We start from the raw sequence: 17,937 nt of genomic DNA on the forward strand, positions 1-17,937 counted from the left end.
TGTACGGTAACAAATTATTTCAAAATTAAATGTCTGTTAAGGAAACTGTGTTACCGATATGAGTCCCAGTTAGAGGGACCTGAAGGCCGCGAGAGGCCCGTATGGGACGTACGCGCTACTCGTGATAAAACAGCGCTTTTACTTTCCTTTCTTTCCTAAGAGGTCGGAGGGCGTGCGTGGCGCGTGCCCTTTGACCAAGAAGGAGGGGACGGCGTGTGCCTGTGCACTTTGTCCGTTTCGCGTCCGTAGATACTGCGCTCTAACATTGTATAATTATTGTGCTACGCCGAATCGGGAAGGTCGACCTTCGTCCAATTGGGGACAAAAGCTCGGAGATTACCGTCTCTAGTCAGACACCTCCGAAGGGCAAGCCGAAAGGTGATAGAGAATCGACAAGATTCTCGTAAGATTTTCTCTCGCCCACCCATGCCGTAAGGTGACAGAGTCCTCGCTCGACTCTCTCTCTCTCTCTCTCTCTCAGTGAGCCATGCCGTAAGGTGACAGAGTCTTCGCTCGACTCTCTCTCTCTCACTGAGCCCTGCCGTAAGGTGACAGAGTCCTCGCTCGACTCTCTCTCTCACTGAGCCTTGCCGACGACCCCCGTTGTGGGGCGAGGTGTACGAGTCCCAGTTCGACTCATCCGCATTTCAACAACGAGGTAACAGAATCCCAGTTCGATTCTCTCATTATTATCTGCGTGAGTAACGTCCGAGTTCGACTCTCTCACATCCGACGCCATTTGGTGTGACGAATCTTCCCCCCGCCTCTTCAGTGGAATGGGAAGAAAGAGTCGGAAGACTCACTCTAGCTTAATTCTAATTAATAACTTTCAGCATTTTTTAGTTACCAAAGATTAAGATTTTAGTGCAATAAGCAGATACTATAGATTATTATATGACTGATAATTTACAAGTACAAAGAACGATAGTTCCTACTTTATTTTACGTTCTTTAGTATATAACGAAACTCGTTTTTTACTTATTTACTCTGTGCATTATGACCACTTTATATTTGTGATCTTATTTTATTAATGTCAATACTTTTAGTAATAATAGATCTCAATTCTGATATTCTTTTGATTTGTTAGAGGATATAGCATCACACGTTATTAATCTTATGGTTTTATACAGAGTATTGATTCCTGTTTTAAATTACTATTCTTTTATATAATTTATCTTAAAATACGAGTGTTATTTTTTACGTTACTTTATGTATTTTTATCTAACAGCAAAAAGTATTGTAATCAAGAATTTATTATATTCCTTTATATTATATCTCAAACATTGAAGTCAGTCATGTCTTGTTTATGATCTCACATATGGTGAGATAATTGTTGATGAGCATATATTAAAAATTACTTGATATTTTACATCCACGTTGTAGCAATTATTTTAGATATAATCGTCGGCTATATACCAAAGCAACCGAATCAAGAGACAACAGCGAGGCGCGCGGAACCAGACAAGAGATTCTTATACAATGTCCTAACTTAAAATATGAATTTAGGACCTCTACAAGTACCGATTGTAATATCATTCATAAATGTGACCATATTTTGTGATATTTTTATATAATTGCATTGACATATAGCATTGACATATATAAATAAATTATAACTTGTACCTTTCACCATCAACATGTGTTTCATTTATGCCACCAACAATGTAGCATAAAGACTAAGTAGCTTTAATAACATATCTAATAAACCGGTTTTTGTCTTAAAGGGCAGGAAGGGGATGACGTCACGCGGGGGGGGGGATGACGTCACGTGCGGGGGGTGACGTCACGTGCGGTGGTGACGTCACGTGCGGGGGGAGGGGATCCGCGGCGCGAGCGATGGACGAGGGGGTCCGCGCGGGGAAGGGAGATCCGCGGCGCGAGCGATGGACGAGGGGGTCCGCGCGGGGAAGGGGGATCCGCGGCGCGATCCGCGGCGCGAGCGATTGACGATGGGGTCCGCGCGGGGAAGGGGGATCCGCAGCGCGATCCGCGGCGCGAGCGGTGGACGAGGGGGTCCGCGAGGAGAAGGGGGATCCGCGGAAAGAAGACGGTGCGAAGGTGTGAGAAGGATAGCGCTACATGTGGGAAAAGGATAGCGCTAAGTGTGTGAAGAGGACAGTGCGACAAGGATGGCATCAACGTGTGACAAGGATGACATCAACGTGAGACAAGGATGGCGTCAACGTGGGACAAGGACGACGCATTGTAAGATAGCGTGAGAAGGACGATGCAAAGGTAAGTGAGCAACGAGCATATGAAAGAGAGAAAATGATAATATCGCGAACAACGCGTACGAAAGAGAACGATATTGCAAGAGCAACGCGTGCGAGAGAGAACGATAGCGCGAAGAGAACGCATACGAAAGAGAACTATAATAGGCGATTTTTGGCGTCCTTCTGGTATAACAACCAATGTGTACCAGAGTGTCTTACACATTGATAAAACATACGTACGTATATATGTTTTATCAATGTGTAAGACATTCTGGTACACATTGGTTGCTATACCAAAAGCACGCCAAAAATCGTCTAATATCGCGAGACATAGAACGATAATAGCGCAAGACAACGCGTGCGAGAGAGAGAGCGAAAGAGCGCGAGAACAACGCGTGCGAGAGAGAACGAAGATATCGCGAGACTTACAACTAACGCGCGAGAGAGAACGCAACGAAGATATCGCGAGACTTATAACTAGCGCAAGAGAGACGCAAGGGATGGGAGCGCAAGGAGAGGCGCGTAAATAAATAAATTTTTTTAAATTAAAATATAAAATTTATTTTAAAATGTGTGTGTAAATACATTTATGTGTGTGTGTGTGTGTGTATGCGTGTGCATGTACTTAATATATAATATATATAATAATATAATAATAAAAGGAAAAAGTATATAATAAAAATAAAAATATATATTGGGAGGGGGGATGCGCCGGACTAAGGGGGAGGCCGCTCCTGCAACAGAAAAAAGATGCTACGTTAATAGAAATATATTACGATAAGATTTATAAAAAGAAAAAAAACACTTACATCTATCAATGCATTCCTGTTTCTTCACTCCTCTTTACTCCTCCTCCTGCTCCTGCTCCTGCTCCTCTCCCTGGATCCATTCTTCCTCTTCTATTTCATCGTAGGGCTCTTCCCCGAAGAGCCGCCGCAGGTTGAAAATATCTTCAACCTGGTGATTGCGACTCTCCGGGGTGTTGCCCTACATATATGAAAAGTCCTCCTTTTCGGCCCGGCGCACCGCCCGCACCCACTGACGGTACTCAATATTCATAAATCCAGGTATGCGGACTTCATCCTGGAACTATATCAAAAATATTTATTTAAAAATACAAAATTTTTTACACTTTTTCACAAAATATTCACAAAAACGATACTTACATTCCACAGGAACGGAATTCATGTTTAACACGACGATACAAAATAGATCAAGCAATTTCGTTTTCCAGTCCTTGTAAATGTTTGTACGATCCATTTTTTTCTTTTAATTCAACACTTCTTACTCGCGCACGATTCAGAACTTTCTGATGAGAGAACGAGGTCTCGGCACGAGGTTTTATAGTAGAGATGCGGCATTATCACCATATCAAAAACGCGTCGTAAGACAAAAGTATGCGCGTTCCCATGAAACTCAGCATGGTATATAATATAATATTAATATTATCATATCACAACTTTGTGAGGAGACAGTCGTCTCGGCATGAAACTTTAGAAAAGGGATGTATCATTATCGCTTTACCAAAAACGCGTCGTAAGACAAAAGTATGCATGTTCCCATGCAAATTAGCATGATATAATATAACATTATAATATAATGCGTCAACCCTGATCGAACGCCCATCGAACGGCTATCGAACGGTAATTGAACGCCCGTCGAACGGAAATGAACGGTCATCGAACGGAAATGAACGGAAACGAACGTCCGTCGAACGGCTATCGAACGGTAATTGAACGCCCGTCGAACGGAAACGAACGCTCGTCGAACGGAAATGAACGGTCATCGAACGGAATTGAACGGCAATTGAATGGTCATCGAACGGAAACGAACGCTCGTCGAACGGAAACGAACGACTGTCGAACGGAAATGAACGGTCATCGAACGCCCGTCGAACGGAAACGAACGCTCGTTGAACGGTCATCGAACGTTAATTGAACGGTTGTCGAACGGAATTGAATGGCAATTGAACGGTCATCGAACGACAATTGAACGCTCGTCGAACGGAAATGAACGGCTGTCGAACGGAAACGAACGCTCATCGGACGGTCATCGAACGTAAAACTATATTCAATTATCAAATATTTAAATGTTTTATCATGTACCACAATGTAGTATCGAAATACAATATCTGCGGCAGCTGTGTCACGTACGGAAACACGATACTGCACACTTACATAGATAGAGATGAGGAAAGAAAGGAGAGAATAAGAAAGACGATAAAAGTATATTGCATCATCAATTTATTATAAATATGGATTCGATGAATCATTATCATGATGTTTCAACCACCAATTATAAATCTTAAATACATTTTGTAAAGCGCAATTTTTTACATGATTTTCACAACGTACAGTATTCTTAATATCTAACTTATTTAAAGAAGCTACATCCTCATAGTCCGCATCCAAAGTTTCGATAATCACATCGTTTCTCACATCATTGTCCAGTATATCGGCTAACCATTGCCGTTTTTCGTGTCCTTTAACGTACACGAGAGGTGACGCATCATCATCCTCCCCCGTTGCACCCATCACCGTCGTCGTAATTAAACGTTTCGATTTCCAATATGAAACGTGTCCATTCCACGATAATCCATGGTGATTTTTCATCAGCCATAAAACCTGACATCTCTCAGATTTTGTGAGCATGTGCCATGGTTCGAGACATGTAAAAATGTAATGAGAAAGTATGGATCCCTTTCTCAGAACCGCAGCTTCCTTCACGACAAAATTTTTGCCAATGATAAATCCTTGTAGATCCACAAACGTTGGCACAGCCATGATGACAAGATCCGATCGCAGACTGATGTCGATCGTCAAACATCTCAATCTTTTATATTTTTCTTCATATGCAATGGAGGGGATATTTGCTGACTTATGTAATTTTGCGGACTACATTGGTCAATGGATTATATTCGACAACCCGATCGTGCAAGATGAGACAATAGGCGGTAGTATTCGCCGGTATATTTTCCCTGCATTCAAACTCTATTCTCACGTCCACGGTAGCAGTTTTGACAGACTCGTTTTGTCGCGAGCAATCAATGACCGCGAGAGGACCGCAATGTAGAAACTTTGAAATAGTTAATAGCGTGGTGCTATTATCGCATCCATAATAAGATTTGCGAAAACGAGAGTACATGTCGAATAGGACGGCGAATCTATTTTTTTCAAAATCTAAATTTAAATCATCATAGGGATAAAATTCCGAGTTTAAATAGAGTTTAACGTTGGTCAATTTGCAGTCGTCGAACAATGTAACATCTTGTGACACTGAATTCTTTTTACCAGTTTGCAGTGCAAAGATCACGTATCGTGATTTCTCTAGCTGGGAGGCGGCTTTCACGGTCCACGAATGTTTAGTCGTGCTATGTAGCAGAGGAAATTCATATAGATCCCAAGATCGGAAACTCATGTTCAAGTATCGTCCGCTTTCCAATATTCGTAACATCGACAATTTATTAATCTCGTTCAATATTACATGAGGCATACGCCACTGTATCTTGAGTAATTCAATCTCAGCTTCCGACGATGGATGTCCGAATAGACAATTATTATCGTTGCGCGAACGTATCAAAATCAATTCGTGACGAGCGTTAATCACAACGCGTTTATAATCTTCGCAAAATCCCAGCAACATGTTGAGCGGTACGCAATAGTTGAAATAATTTTTGTCACCATTGTACGTCAAATCCCACGCAGCGTTCTTCAAGTTTATACTTTTCTGGTGCGTTAGAGAGACATAATTTTTGAGCGTCGAAGTTATTCCAACATTTCTGTTGCGATCAATCTCTACTCCGTCGAGTTCGTATCGAAGCTCATCAAACATGAATGCGGCGCAATTGTTTCCCAATACAACCTTCATTTCGTCACTCGCTTTACGCACATTAAACCTTCCCTCGATGTAAAGAAAGCTTTCGCACGGTAACGTGTCACACAACAAATCCTGATGTTGTATAGGTATTCGTATCTCGTCGCTGTATCCAAGCGTCGTATTGGCATACGGATTGTATGTATGAGTCTCAATCTTGACGATGCGATCGTCAAAGACTGGCTCACCTCCGATATTCAAAATATCAATCATTCTTTTCGTACGATGAATCCCAATGATTTTAAAAATTCACGATTCAACGCGCTCAGCTTCTTTTTAACGGCTATCTTATTATTGTCACCCGATACCGTAATAGTATTGTCCCTCGTAAAAGTATTGTCTCTCGCGTGCTCCGTTTCGTTCAGCACGAGCATACTATGTTTGTCGCCGCCGTATATGCAATCTTATGGTAATTTCCTCTCCTCGAAAATCGAGCAATCGACCTCTTTGATCCACAATACGTATCGTTAAATCCGTAATGCTCCGTACGATGATCGGCAGATAAATGATCTGTGCCGGCGTTTCTGATATCTTATATCCTGGCGGTACGCTCGGTGAAAATTCATGTATCGTGTGTACGCGCATGCCATTGCTGTACGCACCAGTAGTCACGTTACATTCTATACGAATAATATTTACGTTTATAATATTAACCGGTTCGTCCGATTCGTACCACTCGCGAGGTTGCAATATACGATTCGACGAGAATCCAAGCAAGGATCCTACATTGTCGGGTTTGGTAAAGTTTATTCTGTAGGCACATTTGATTTCACTATTTAGCGTGCTATGATTGGCGCGGAGTGCTATTGGATATTCCTCATCATAATCGTTTTCAACATCTCTGGAAAGGTGTTCATCTTGCAAAATTGCGCGTTTGAGATAGTCATTTATAGCATGCAATTCGTACGATCCTTCGGGAATCGTAATTTCTTTGTCATCTTTGACAAAGTAAAATTTATTATTTGAAAAATTTACGTTCGGAATCGTATGATAAGTTTCAAAATCAGTTAATCCGAGCTCGTAATCGGCATCGGTCAAATCTATAGCAGGAAAATAGCTTACAGCGAGAACGCTGCTTCTGCCAGTCAACGTAAGTGTCAGTGACATGTCGAACGAATACTGAGTCGTGACGATGGATTGTCAGGCTTTAAATTGATCGTCGACTGTTTGAAGAAATTTTAAACACAACTGTCCACAGATGCTCTGATTGTAACTTTGATAAGATGCGTAATTGTATTCAATTTTCACTCGTCCGAAATATCGCACAAGTTCCTTGGGTGGTCGAAGATTTCCAAAACTGTCGAAATATACGACACGATCTCCCCTCTTTGCGTACGCTACCCAATGAGTACCGGGACCATCAACGTCATCCAAATTGACGATACCGCTCTCGTTTCGTCGTACACCGCTTATTGGTAAATTATTGCGCATGAAAACACCTCTAAAGAACGGTATGTGCATACGTTTCGCCAATTGTTCCAATTGCACGTTAGTTGTCGCACCCGTAGGCATTTTTAATGTTTTTTCGACGTTTTTTTTTTCTCTTAGACTTTGTTGAAAATCCCTGTCCACGCTTGTACGGAGCGAGATAAAGTCCGCGACCTTCCATAGCGCGATTGTGACGCTGCAACTCTTCCAGCTGACGTTGCGCCGCCTTGCTATCGTTTACCGCCTTTGCGATTCCCGCCGCACCGCCGGCCAAAGAACCGACAACTCCCAACAACGGTAAAAGTGGTAAAATACCACCGCGTTTCGCTACTGGAAGTATTCGTTTTTTCCTCCTCTTTGTCGTCGATGGCTTTTTCATCCCCATGCCGAGTTTTGTCTTTGCCTTCATTGCCGCCCAAACAGTCGTAGCGGCTGCTCTTTCGCCAAGAGTCGAATCCCTCGCGGTAATGCGTTCTCGCGCTCTTGCAGCTAGTATGCGATCCGCGACGTGTCGTTGACCGAGGTCGTTGCTTCGCGAGTAAGCAATGTCGTGCTCGCGACAAGCGGCGTCCAATGGATTGATGCCTCGATCGCCTCTAGCCAATCGTTTCTCTAATCGAGTTCCCGGGCCGCAAAATTGATAACCGGGAATATGTAACTCGATGGGAAGCGCGTTTATCGCACGATTTAAGAGACCGCTACTTCTTACAATTCTCGCTGACATTCGTAGCAATCTTTTATTAACGGTGGCGGACCGTCGATGTGCGTTCGCTGCCACGGCTGATTGTAATGTCGCATGCACGAACGATATTGTCGAACCTCCGAATCAGCCTTTATATATTCTGGAAGCTTGTCCCACAATCGTTCCACGTAATCACCAAAATTTTGCAGTAAAACAATCTTTGGGATATACTGCAGTTGTTCGGCGGTAAGCCGGAAAATGTCTCTTTCATCCGACAGAAGGAGAAACATTTTGATACTGAACGGTTTCGAGTTGAGACACCTCTATAAATAGGTCTCCCCCCTCGTGATCATTCGCAAAATTGATTTGAAAGAGAAAACATGCGGTTCGTGCGACAAGCGCGGATAATCAAAGTATCAAATTTCGACGATAGACTAATATCGGAGAAAAAAGTACGCAAGCATGGAAACATGCTACCGACTACTATACGCGGTATCGTTTGCGGCCCTTCAAACTGCGGTAAGACAAACGTGTTGATTAGTTTGATAGAAAGTCCGTACGGTGTACGTTTCGAGAACGCGTACGTATACTCGAAATCGCTTCAACAACCGAAATATAGATACTTGGAAAATTTATTAGCACCTATAGACGAAATTGGTTATTTCACATTCTCTAATAACTGCGATGTCATTCCACCGAGCGAGGCGCTTCCGAATTCCATCTTTATCTTTGATGATGTGGCATGCGACAAGCAAGATACGATAAGAGAGTACTTTGCAATGGGTCGACACTCGAGCGTCGACTGTTTCTATCTTTGTCAAACGTACGCCAAGATACCTAAGCATCTTATACGCGACAATGCGAATCTTTTGATTTTATTTAAACAAGACGGCACAAACTTGAAACATGTGTACAACGATCATGTAAATACCGACATGTCTTCCAAATACGACGATTTCCGCGCATTGTGTCAGAAATGTTTGTGTGCATTGTGTTCAGAAACGTATAAATTTTTCCGAAGTTGCGTTTCAGGCTCGTAGGGTTATGGGATTATAGGGTTGTGGGGTTTTAAGGTTAATATTATCCAAGATTTAGGTTGGAATCTCACATATCTGCTGTTTCATGCGTTTATTGGGTTATTGGGGTTTGAGAATTAGGGTTTTGAGGTTATGGACTTTTAGGTTATGAGATTTAGGGTTATTAGTTATCGTTTTTACAGTTAAAGGGTTACAAGGGTATAAAGTTATAAGGTTAAATGAGGTTTCATGGTTGATAAGGTTGGATTTTATCATTTTTAGCTATTTTTTGAGGTTAGGAAAAATGCTGACGTGATAGAGAAAAATAGGTTGCAGATTCGGTTTCAGCGACCCCAAAAACATTATGCACTAGGTCTGGTCCATGGAACCTTCCATCGATTTTATTTTGTGGTCCTGTGTTATTGGAGATGATAAAAGGTGTCCGAAAAATTTTCAAACCGACAGAGGAAAAGAATTTTACAACGCGAGTGTGCAGAAACTCATGAAGAAACACAACATTAATCATTACTCGACATATTCCGTTATGAAAGCCTCGGTCGTGGAACGATTCAATCGTACTTTGAAAAACAATATGTGGAAAATGTTTACGCTCAACGGAAATTACAAATGGATCGACGAGCTATCTCGACTCGTTGCAGAGTACAATGCGCGAAAACATCGCACCATCGGTATGAGACCTGCCGACGTCACTCCAGCGATCGCCGAAAAACTTTTAAATACGGTGTATAGCAACGTAAAAATTGCGGCTCCGACAAAATTTAAAGTAGGCGATTCTGTACGCGTGAGCAAATACAAGACCATCTTTGAAAAAGGTTTCACGCCTAATTGGACGACCGAAGTTTTTAAGATTGTCGAGGTGCAGAAAACTAATCCCGCGACATTCATACTCGAAGATTCGCGCGGAGATCCCGTCGCTGGAGGATTCTACGAATACGAATTACAACGCGTCGCTAATCCCGACGTATATCTCGTGGAAAAAATTTTGCGGGAAAAGGGTGATGACGTATACGTGAAATGGTTGGGAATGGATAAATCATACAACTCTTGGATACATAAAAATAATGTATTATAAATATTTATTAAAATATATAAAATATGTGTATAAAAAATATAAAATTTATTAAAATATAAAAATATATAAAATGTATAAAATATAAAAATATATACATGGTTATGTACAAAATATACAATTAATAATAAACAAAATATACATTTATTTACAATGGTATTCTATAATGTCCCCACGGTAACGTATCGGTGGATTCGGGTACGATATATCGCTTATCGTCGTACGGACTCAGAGCAATTTTCGTCTCGCAGATCGTGTATACTTGATGTAATTTAGATCGTATACACGACTGCTGACGCGTCATTTCAATTTCTTCGTTTAAACACCGCGTGTAATCGTCAAACGTTATCGTTCTCGCGACAACGTTACTCTTGACACCTTTAACTTTCTTTGTGTCTTTTTTCCCATTCACTCGTAACGCGTACATCTTTGCTCTGAGCCCGACGAATTCGGTCATTATGGTACCGTTGTTTTCGTCCTTCATTAGACCCGGTACCTTTTTATTTACAAGCGGTATACCGTACACATTATCCACCGCATAATCGTTCGTGTCGAATCTGATATCACACTTCATATTCTCATACACATCCGCGCACTCAATGTGATATATGAGACTGTCCGTATCGGTGTACATTACCCGGCATTTGTCGCGATACATTGGCGTCATATACTCGTGATGAAACTCGTACAAACATGTCTTGGATATGTCGAGTATGGACATACCCACGTAAATCGGTTTGTAGAATTTCACCTCGAGTTTACGCAATTCCACAGTGATTAAGTTTTCTGAAAAAACGCTTCTGTTGTGGAAATTTGGTTTCGCGATCATCGCCTCTGCGCCGTACCGACCATCCCACTTTGTTAATAATTTAACATCGACACGATTGCGCACATTTTCCATCGTTTTACCAAACACCGCATTATTCATTAATTTATATAAATTTTTTTCGAAATCATTTTTAGCCAATGTTCTAAAATGTGTATTTAGTTCTATGTAATTTCGAAGCCATGGAGATTGTGAAAACTGTAAAATTCGATGTATTTTTGTAACGCGAAGACCGTGACGCGTACACTGCTGCAGGTTGCGATAGTGTATCACGTAACGCTTCTTATCGTATAGCGTTTCAAGCAGTTTGAATTCCCGCTTGCCAGGTGGTTTGTCGCGTGTCGGGCAAAACGGTAGGTCAGTGTGCACATCGTGAAGATGTTGCGGATACTCGAGGTCCACTTCGAGGATATAGCCTGTAGGCGAATCTAGCGCGATGGATAATACGTCAAAATTGGTTACGTCGTCGACCCATTGAAAATCGGCATAGGGCAACGGTTGACACATTGCCCATCCGTACAAATTATTTACATCAAAGTACATCAAGGTACGATGATGGTTTCGATGGATCGTACGACTCCATGTACTTGTTATTAGCGCGAGCGTATCTACCCGAACATTGACTCAGACCGCCGCGTATACCACGTTCGATGAACATAACCATGTCGATGTCGGTAAGCAACTCGAACGTAATTTTCGTATGCTTCAACATGGCATCCCACGTGTATCCGGGGAGAGTATAGTAATACGCGGGGTCGAGTCCGTAACTTTCGATACATTTATCTCGAAAGTTTTCGAAAATATCGGCTAATAACAAGACATCGATTTTAAGATATAAATCGCTATATTCGCCTAGCGTCCGAATGGAGAATCGCGTCCAGATGTTCTCGGCGTGCGCGTAATCGCTCTCGGATACAGTGTCACCGGTCAAGGAACTGTAAAACGATTCGCGTGGTGGTAAACACGTATCTTGCAACTTGTCAACAGAGTCGATGTATTCGTACGGAAATACACCTTTTCGCGTTAACAAATTGAAATGTTCGGCTGATAAATTTTGAAATTCTGATTTTAAAATTTTGAGTTTGTCTTTCTCCAAAAATGCCAATTTGTCGAGACTCGATGCGAGAAATTTGAATGAATCGATGAAACGTAATTTTACATGAGTTTTTGATTCTTCTTCCATACAAACATCTTTTGTGAACGAAATATATTTCTCTTTTGTTATCGGAAGTAACTCGATTTTCCCTTCGAACGATGTGGCTATTTCCTCGATAATAAAGTGTGAATCGTAACCGGATAAATTGTGAAAAACTATGGGAATACAAAAAGATTCTTTATAATTTAAATTACAATTTGAGTGTGCTGGACCTCTGTACCGCCCGGTCAGATGGCAATGATCGCGAACGCGTGTATCGTCTTGCACGAACGGTTTTTCGCATATATGACATTGAGTGGCGCTATGGAATTTTTCCCACTCTTCGGACGTCAAATTTACCATGGGGACATTTGTTTTTAAAATATTTTTTACACGTAACGCTAAATTTGTGAGGTCTTCGGCGAACCATGCTATACAATCAGCGCTACGACGCGAATGATAAGCCGATAACGATTCGTCGTATGAACAATGTACATAATAGGCTAAACTAAATACCCGATGGTGTTGATATGCGTTTTTCTCTTCTTCCGTCTTGGCCAGAACGCATTCCAAGTCGGCGTACACGACGAATGGAAGCCGTTCCTTCCGATTAAAGTTGTTGAACTCGAGCCACTTGTCCTTATCGCTCGGCAATCGGACAGCGCAATCGTTCATCTTTCCGCAGTCGACCGTATGCGACTGCAACTTGGTGTCCGAATTAAAGTAATGTAAGCATCTGTAAAAGAAAAAATTTTTTAAAGATTTATATACAATTTGCTACATAACTTATAATTATTTAAATTAAAGTTACCGGTCGCAAATATATTTCTTGTGGTCCTTTTTGCTCAATTGTGAGCTCACGAGCCGGGATAAATTCTTAATCCACGCAAAATGTCCGACGCTGTTGTCGTCTTCAATGTACAGCAAGTTGACATGCTTGTCCCGCTTCTGCTGCGAAAGACGCTTCGGGACAATGCTGTTCTTGTCTTCGATGCTGTACACATTTATAGAAATGTCATTGGCAAGTTCAAAATTTTTTATTTGATTCACAGTCACTGGAAACTTCCCGATTCGTGTCTCTTTCAGCGGGGTATAGTGCGGCGACCACTGCCCACGCGAAACATGCATTGTCCTTTGATTGTACGTTAATCACCGCTCTTTTCATCATAATCTCCCGCGGTAATTTGATGTGACATCCCGCACGCATAGGATTATACTTATTTATATTTACAGTTAAATTTAGTATTCGCGACAAAGCCCACCCGCTGTCGCGTTCCTGAAACTCTTCCAGAGACGCTAGGGTGGGTTCGATAACGCGCCGTTCGTACCACTCGCGTAAATCAGATGTGCGAAAGAGTTCATAGTTTCTCGTATTGATACTTTTGTTGGCGCGTTTATCCCCAGCCACGAATTCGCCGTTAAATATTGTGTTCACTTTCACATTATAATGTTTTTTCATAACGTCCTGCACATGTTCTATCACAATGTCTTTGGCGTCATCGAGAAATTGGCGAGGTTCGATGTGATTATAATTTATCACCGCACCAGTCGATACGCGACTCTCGAACGCCGTATCAATCTCACGCCACACAAGTCCATTTTGACGCGCGCTACATTCGGCACCCGCGTGTACGAAACATCCACGTACCGAATTTTTCAACCCTTCGAGGCGCGCGATCCGAGCAATCAGCGATTGTCGATTTCCGATCGATAATTGCGGTCGCTTGATGCGACTTTGCTCTTCCAACGACTCGATGTATTGGTCGCATCGTTGCTCCCACACAATGTAGTCTTCCAGCGAATCAATCAATGTGGATTGCTCTCGCAAATTTTGTTCCTCCATATTGTATCAGACTTGCGAAAAGCGCTTCCTAATGATAGTTCCGGATGTACTTTAGCGAAAATACTGGCAGGGTGTGCCTGGGTGAGTCAAAAGTATGTTTTAAAAATTTGTGAGCGTGTTCCTGGATAAAAAGGAAGAACAAATGTTCATATGAACATATGGTCGCAAATGCTTTGTTGTCGAGATAATGGACATAAATCAGCAGTATCAATTATTAATATTATTTGAAGAACGTCGTCTATCAAACACCAGTTAACAATGAAGAGGATCTATGGGCACGTGTGCAGGATGCTTGCAGAATGGTCCGTAGAAATCCTGGTGTTTTCGAACGACTGCGCCAGTCATGCGGACGTCGTGCTCAAGCATGTGTTGAAAATGATGGAGGACATGTAGAACATCTCTTATAAACAACAATAACAAAATTGTAAACGTTCAAATAAAGCATTATTTGATACTGCTGATTTATGTCCATTATCTCGACAACAAAGCATTTGCGACCATATGTTCATATGAACATTTGTTCTTCCTTTTTATCCAGGAACACGCTCACAAATTTTTAAAACATACTTTTGACTCACCCTGTATACTGTCTCCTGCATATCATCGAACATTCTAGAATGATTTCATCTTAAAAAATTCCCCGGAATAGCGTGTGTAATTTAACCTTGATAATTTCACGTTTTGTCACGTACATTTGAAAAATCTAACGTGGTTGCATCAGGAGCAGCCGTACATCGGCGCTCGATTTTAACGCATTCAGCTAAATCTTTGTCTAGGGGTGATGTGCGTTTTAACCTTGGCGATTAATCTTTGTTCCGATGCACATCTTAACCTTGAAAATTTCGCGTTTTGTCACGTACATTTGAAAAATCTGACGTGATTGCATCAGGAGCAGCCGTAAATCGACGCTTGATTTTAGCGCATCCAGCTAAATCTTTGTCTAGGGGTGATACACATTTTAACCTTGGCGGTTATTTTTTTTCACGTTTTGTCACGTACATTTGAAAAATCTGACGTGATTGCATCAGGAGCAGCCGTACATCGGCGCTCGATTTTAGCGAATTCAGCTAATTTTTTTTTGTTCTGGAGATGATGTCATCGCAGCCATACATCTGCGCGACAAAATTTTAGAGGAAATTAAAATGTCGTGTCAGCAATAATCCCCTCTACATTGCAATTTGCGATACTATTTGAATTGATATTAATTCTAATACGATCAGTATTGCATCAATCACGCGTGTGAAAGGTTCGCTGAAGAAATCAACATGAATTTTTACGTTCCGATTCGAAACGGTGAAACTCCACCGTGTAAGAAGCAAAAATGTGACACGTAAGTTTCGATCGTTTAAAAATTTTATTTATTAATTTTTTTTTAAATATTGATCTAATTATTTATATTTTATAGCATTCAGCCTCGTCGTGCGACTCGCATACTTGGAAGAAGATACGCTCTAACCCCAACGTCGTACAAGTATTTGGACATTGGAATAAGCGTGGGAGCTGTATCGTACGTGGAACTGATTCTCGCCGATAATCGAGGCAATCAAATAGTGTTGCCTTTTTCAATATGGAATTTGTTGATGCAGAAGCAAGCAGACGTTGAATAATTTCTACAATCGACTGCTCTCCCATTAAGGATTGGAGATTTATCGATCGAAATGTATCAATCGAAAATTGTAAAACTTGTATTATGTGACAATTCTTTGTACATGAAACCACAAACATTATTACATTTATTTAATTTTGAAAATTGTATCGATCATATGCATAATTGGTTATGCGAGAATACCTATCTCGTAAATGAAAAATTTAAACAATTTGAAACTGTTTTACGACGTAACAATATTACTACTGTATGCGATGCTGTAAAAACGATACGCGATAGTGATGTCTTTAACAGCGAATCATTAATCGATTGCGAATTATTAACATGCGCTGTAAATGATATTTTTTACGATGCTTGCAATAAATAATTGTTTTATTCCATCTGTGATTTTAATTCTTTCCTTCCATACGAATAAGAATAGTTATACTTTTCTCAACACGCTCCGCTAAAGATGTAGAGAAATGCTGAGGTAGATGAGACGTGATGCTCTAGTTGGAATGAGACAAAAGATATTAAAAGATATATAATGAAGAGGAGTCTGCAGCATTAGAATATTATTTCTTTCGTTGTTCTGTGTTTCGTTGGTCTTGTGTTTCGTTGGCCACGTATAATGGCTGAAGACGACGTTATTATCATCGATGATGATACGGATGATGATGATGATTGTTGGATGGATCCAGTTGTGGCGGAAAGAATTGAGATGGAGAGAGAGAAGAGAAAGAAATGGAAGAAATTGTATGCGAAGGAAGAATCATTTGATAAGGAACCTGATTTCGATTTTCGGACTAGTGATGATGAAGAATTATTTCAATATGAGCGGGAACAAATTTCAAAGAAGAATCTTGAAACTTCAATTGTTCAGTTTATAAGACATCGAGAGCTCGGCTTGAAAAAACCTCACACAAATTCGTTGAAGAGATTTCTCAAATCTCGAAAATATTGTGCGAACTCACTTAGAAAATGTGATGCAAGTTCGTGTATCTACGAGGAAGATCCTAATCACACTACATTACGATGTTTTGGAAATAGACTATATGAAAATCTTGAATTACGAAAAAAAAATGGACAAATTCGAATATGAGCACGAGAATATGCTACGGCAAGACTTGGAAACGTTGAAGGTAAAAATATTTTTACCGATGTGTAATAAATTTAAAACATTCACAGTTATGTTTAATTTCAGAGTTTACGAGAGTATATGAATGGTCGACGAGAGGATAAACAGATATGTGAATCCAAACCTGCGTAAAATTATAAATTGAGCGTATTGCTCAATATAAAGATGAGCTATGGATAATATTGTAAGTATCTTTCAATTTGTAATATATCAAAAGTATCTTAAAATAAATTATTAAATAATTTAAAAATAATAAAATGTATTTCTGTTTCAGGAGCGGCATCCCTCAGTCCGACGCATCCCCCAATATATATATTTTTATTTTATTATATTACTATTATATATTATATTTTTTAAATTTTATATCTTTTATTATTAGACACACACACACATATAAATGTATTTACACACACACATTTTAAAATAAATTTTATATTTTAATTTAAAAAATGTACTTATTTACGCGCCTCTCCTTGCGCTCCCATCCCTTGCGTCTCTCTTGCGCTAGTTGTAAGTCTCGCGATATCTTCGTTCTCTTTCGTATGCGTTCTCTTCGCGCTATCGTTCTCTCTCGCACGCGTTGTTCTCGCGCTATTATCGTTCTAAGTCTCGCGATATTATAGTTCTCTTTCGTATGCGTTCTCTTCGCGCTATCGTTCTCTCTCGCACGCGTTGCTCTTGCAATATCGTTCTCTTTCGTACGCGTTGTTCGCGATATTATCGTTCTCTCTTTCATATGCTCGTCGCTATCACTCACTCACTTACCTTTGTGTCGTTCTTCTCCCACCTATGCGTCATCCTTGTCCCACGTTGACGCCATCCTTGTCACACGTTGATGTCATCCTTGTCACACGTTGATGCCATCCTTGTCGCACTGTCCTCTTCACACACTTAGCGCTATCCTTTTCCCACACGTAGCGCTATCCTTCTCACACCACCGTCTTCATTCCGCGGATCTCCCTTCCCCGCGCGGACCCCCTCGTCCATCGCTAGCGCCGCGGATCCCCCATTCCCGCGCGGACCGCCTCGTCCATCGTTCGCGCCGCGGATCCCCCCTTACCCGCACGTGACGTCACCCCCGCGTGACGTCACCCCCGCACGTGACGTC

General features: G+C 41.1%; 1 pseudogene across 1 annotated transcript; it reads left to right on the forward strand.

Annotated features, from left to right (window-relative positions):
- The first annotated feature begins 16,350 nt into the window (after positions 1 to 16,350).
- Positions 16,351 to 17,934, forward strand: LOC145959552 (uncharacterized; annotated as a pseudogene). The gene is made up of 2 exons (XR_014435075.1): positions 16,351 to 16,833; positions 16,896 to 17,934. The product of XR_014435075.1 is annotated as an uncharacterized LOC145959552 (transcript).
- Positions 17,935 to 17,937: the final 3 nt, after the last annotated feature.

Source organism: Camponotus vicinus, unplaced genomic scaffold (assembly GCF_025532165.1).
Source record: "Camponotus vicinus isolate PSW18456_S1 unplaced genomic scaffold, iyCamVici1.0 SCAF_1, whole genome shotgun sequence".
NCBI classification, from domain to species: Eukaryota; Metazoa; Arthropoda; class Insecta; order Hymenoptera; family Formicidae; genus Camponotus; species Camponotus vicinus.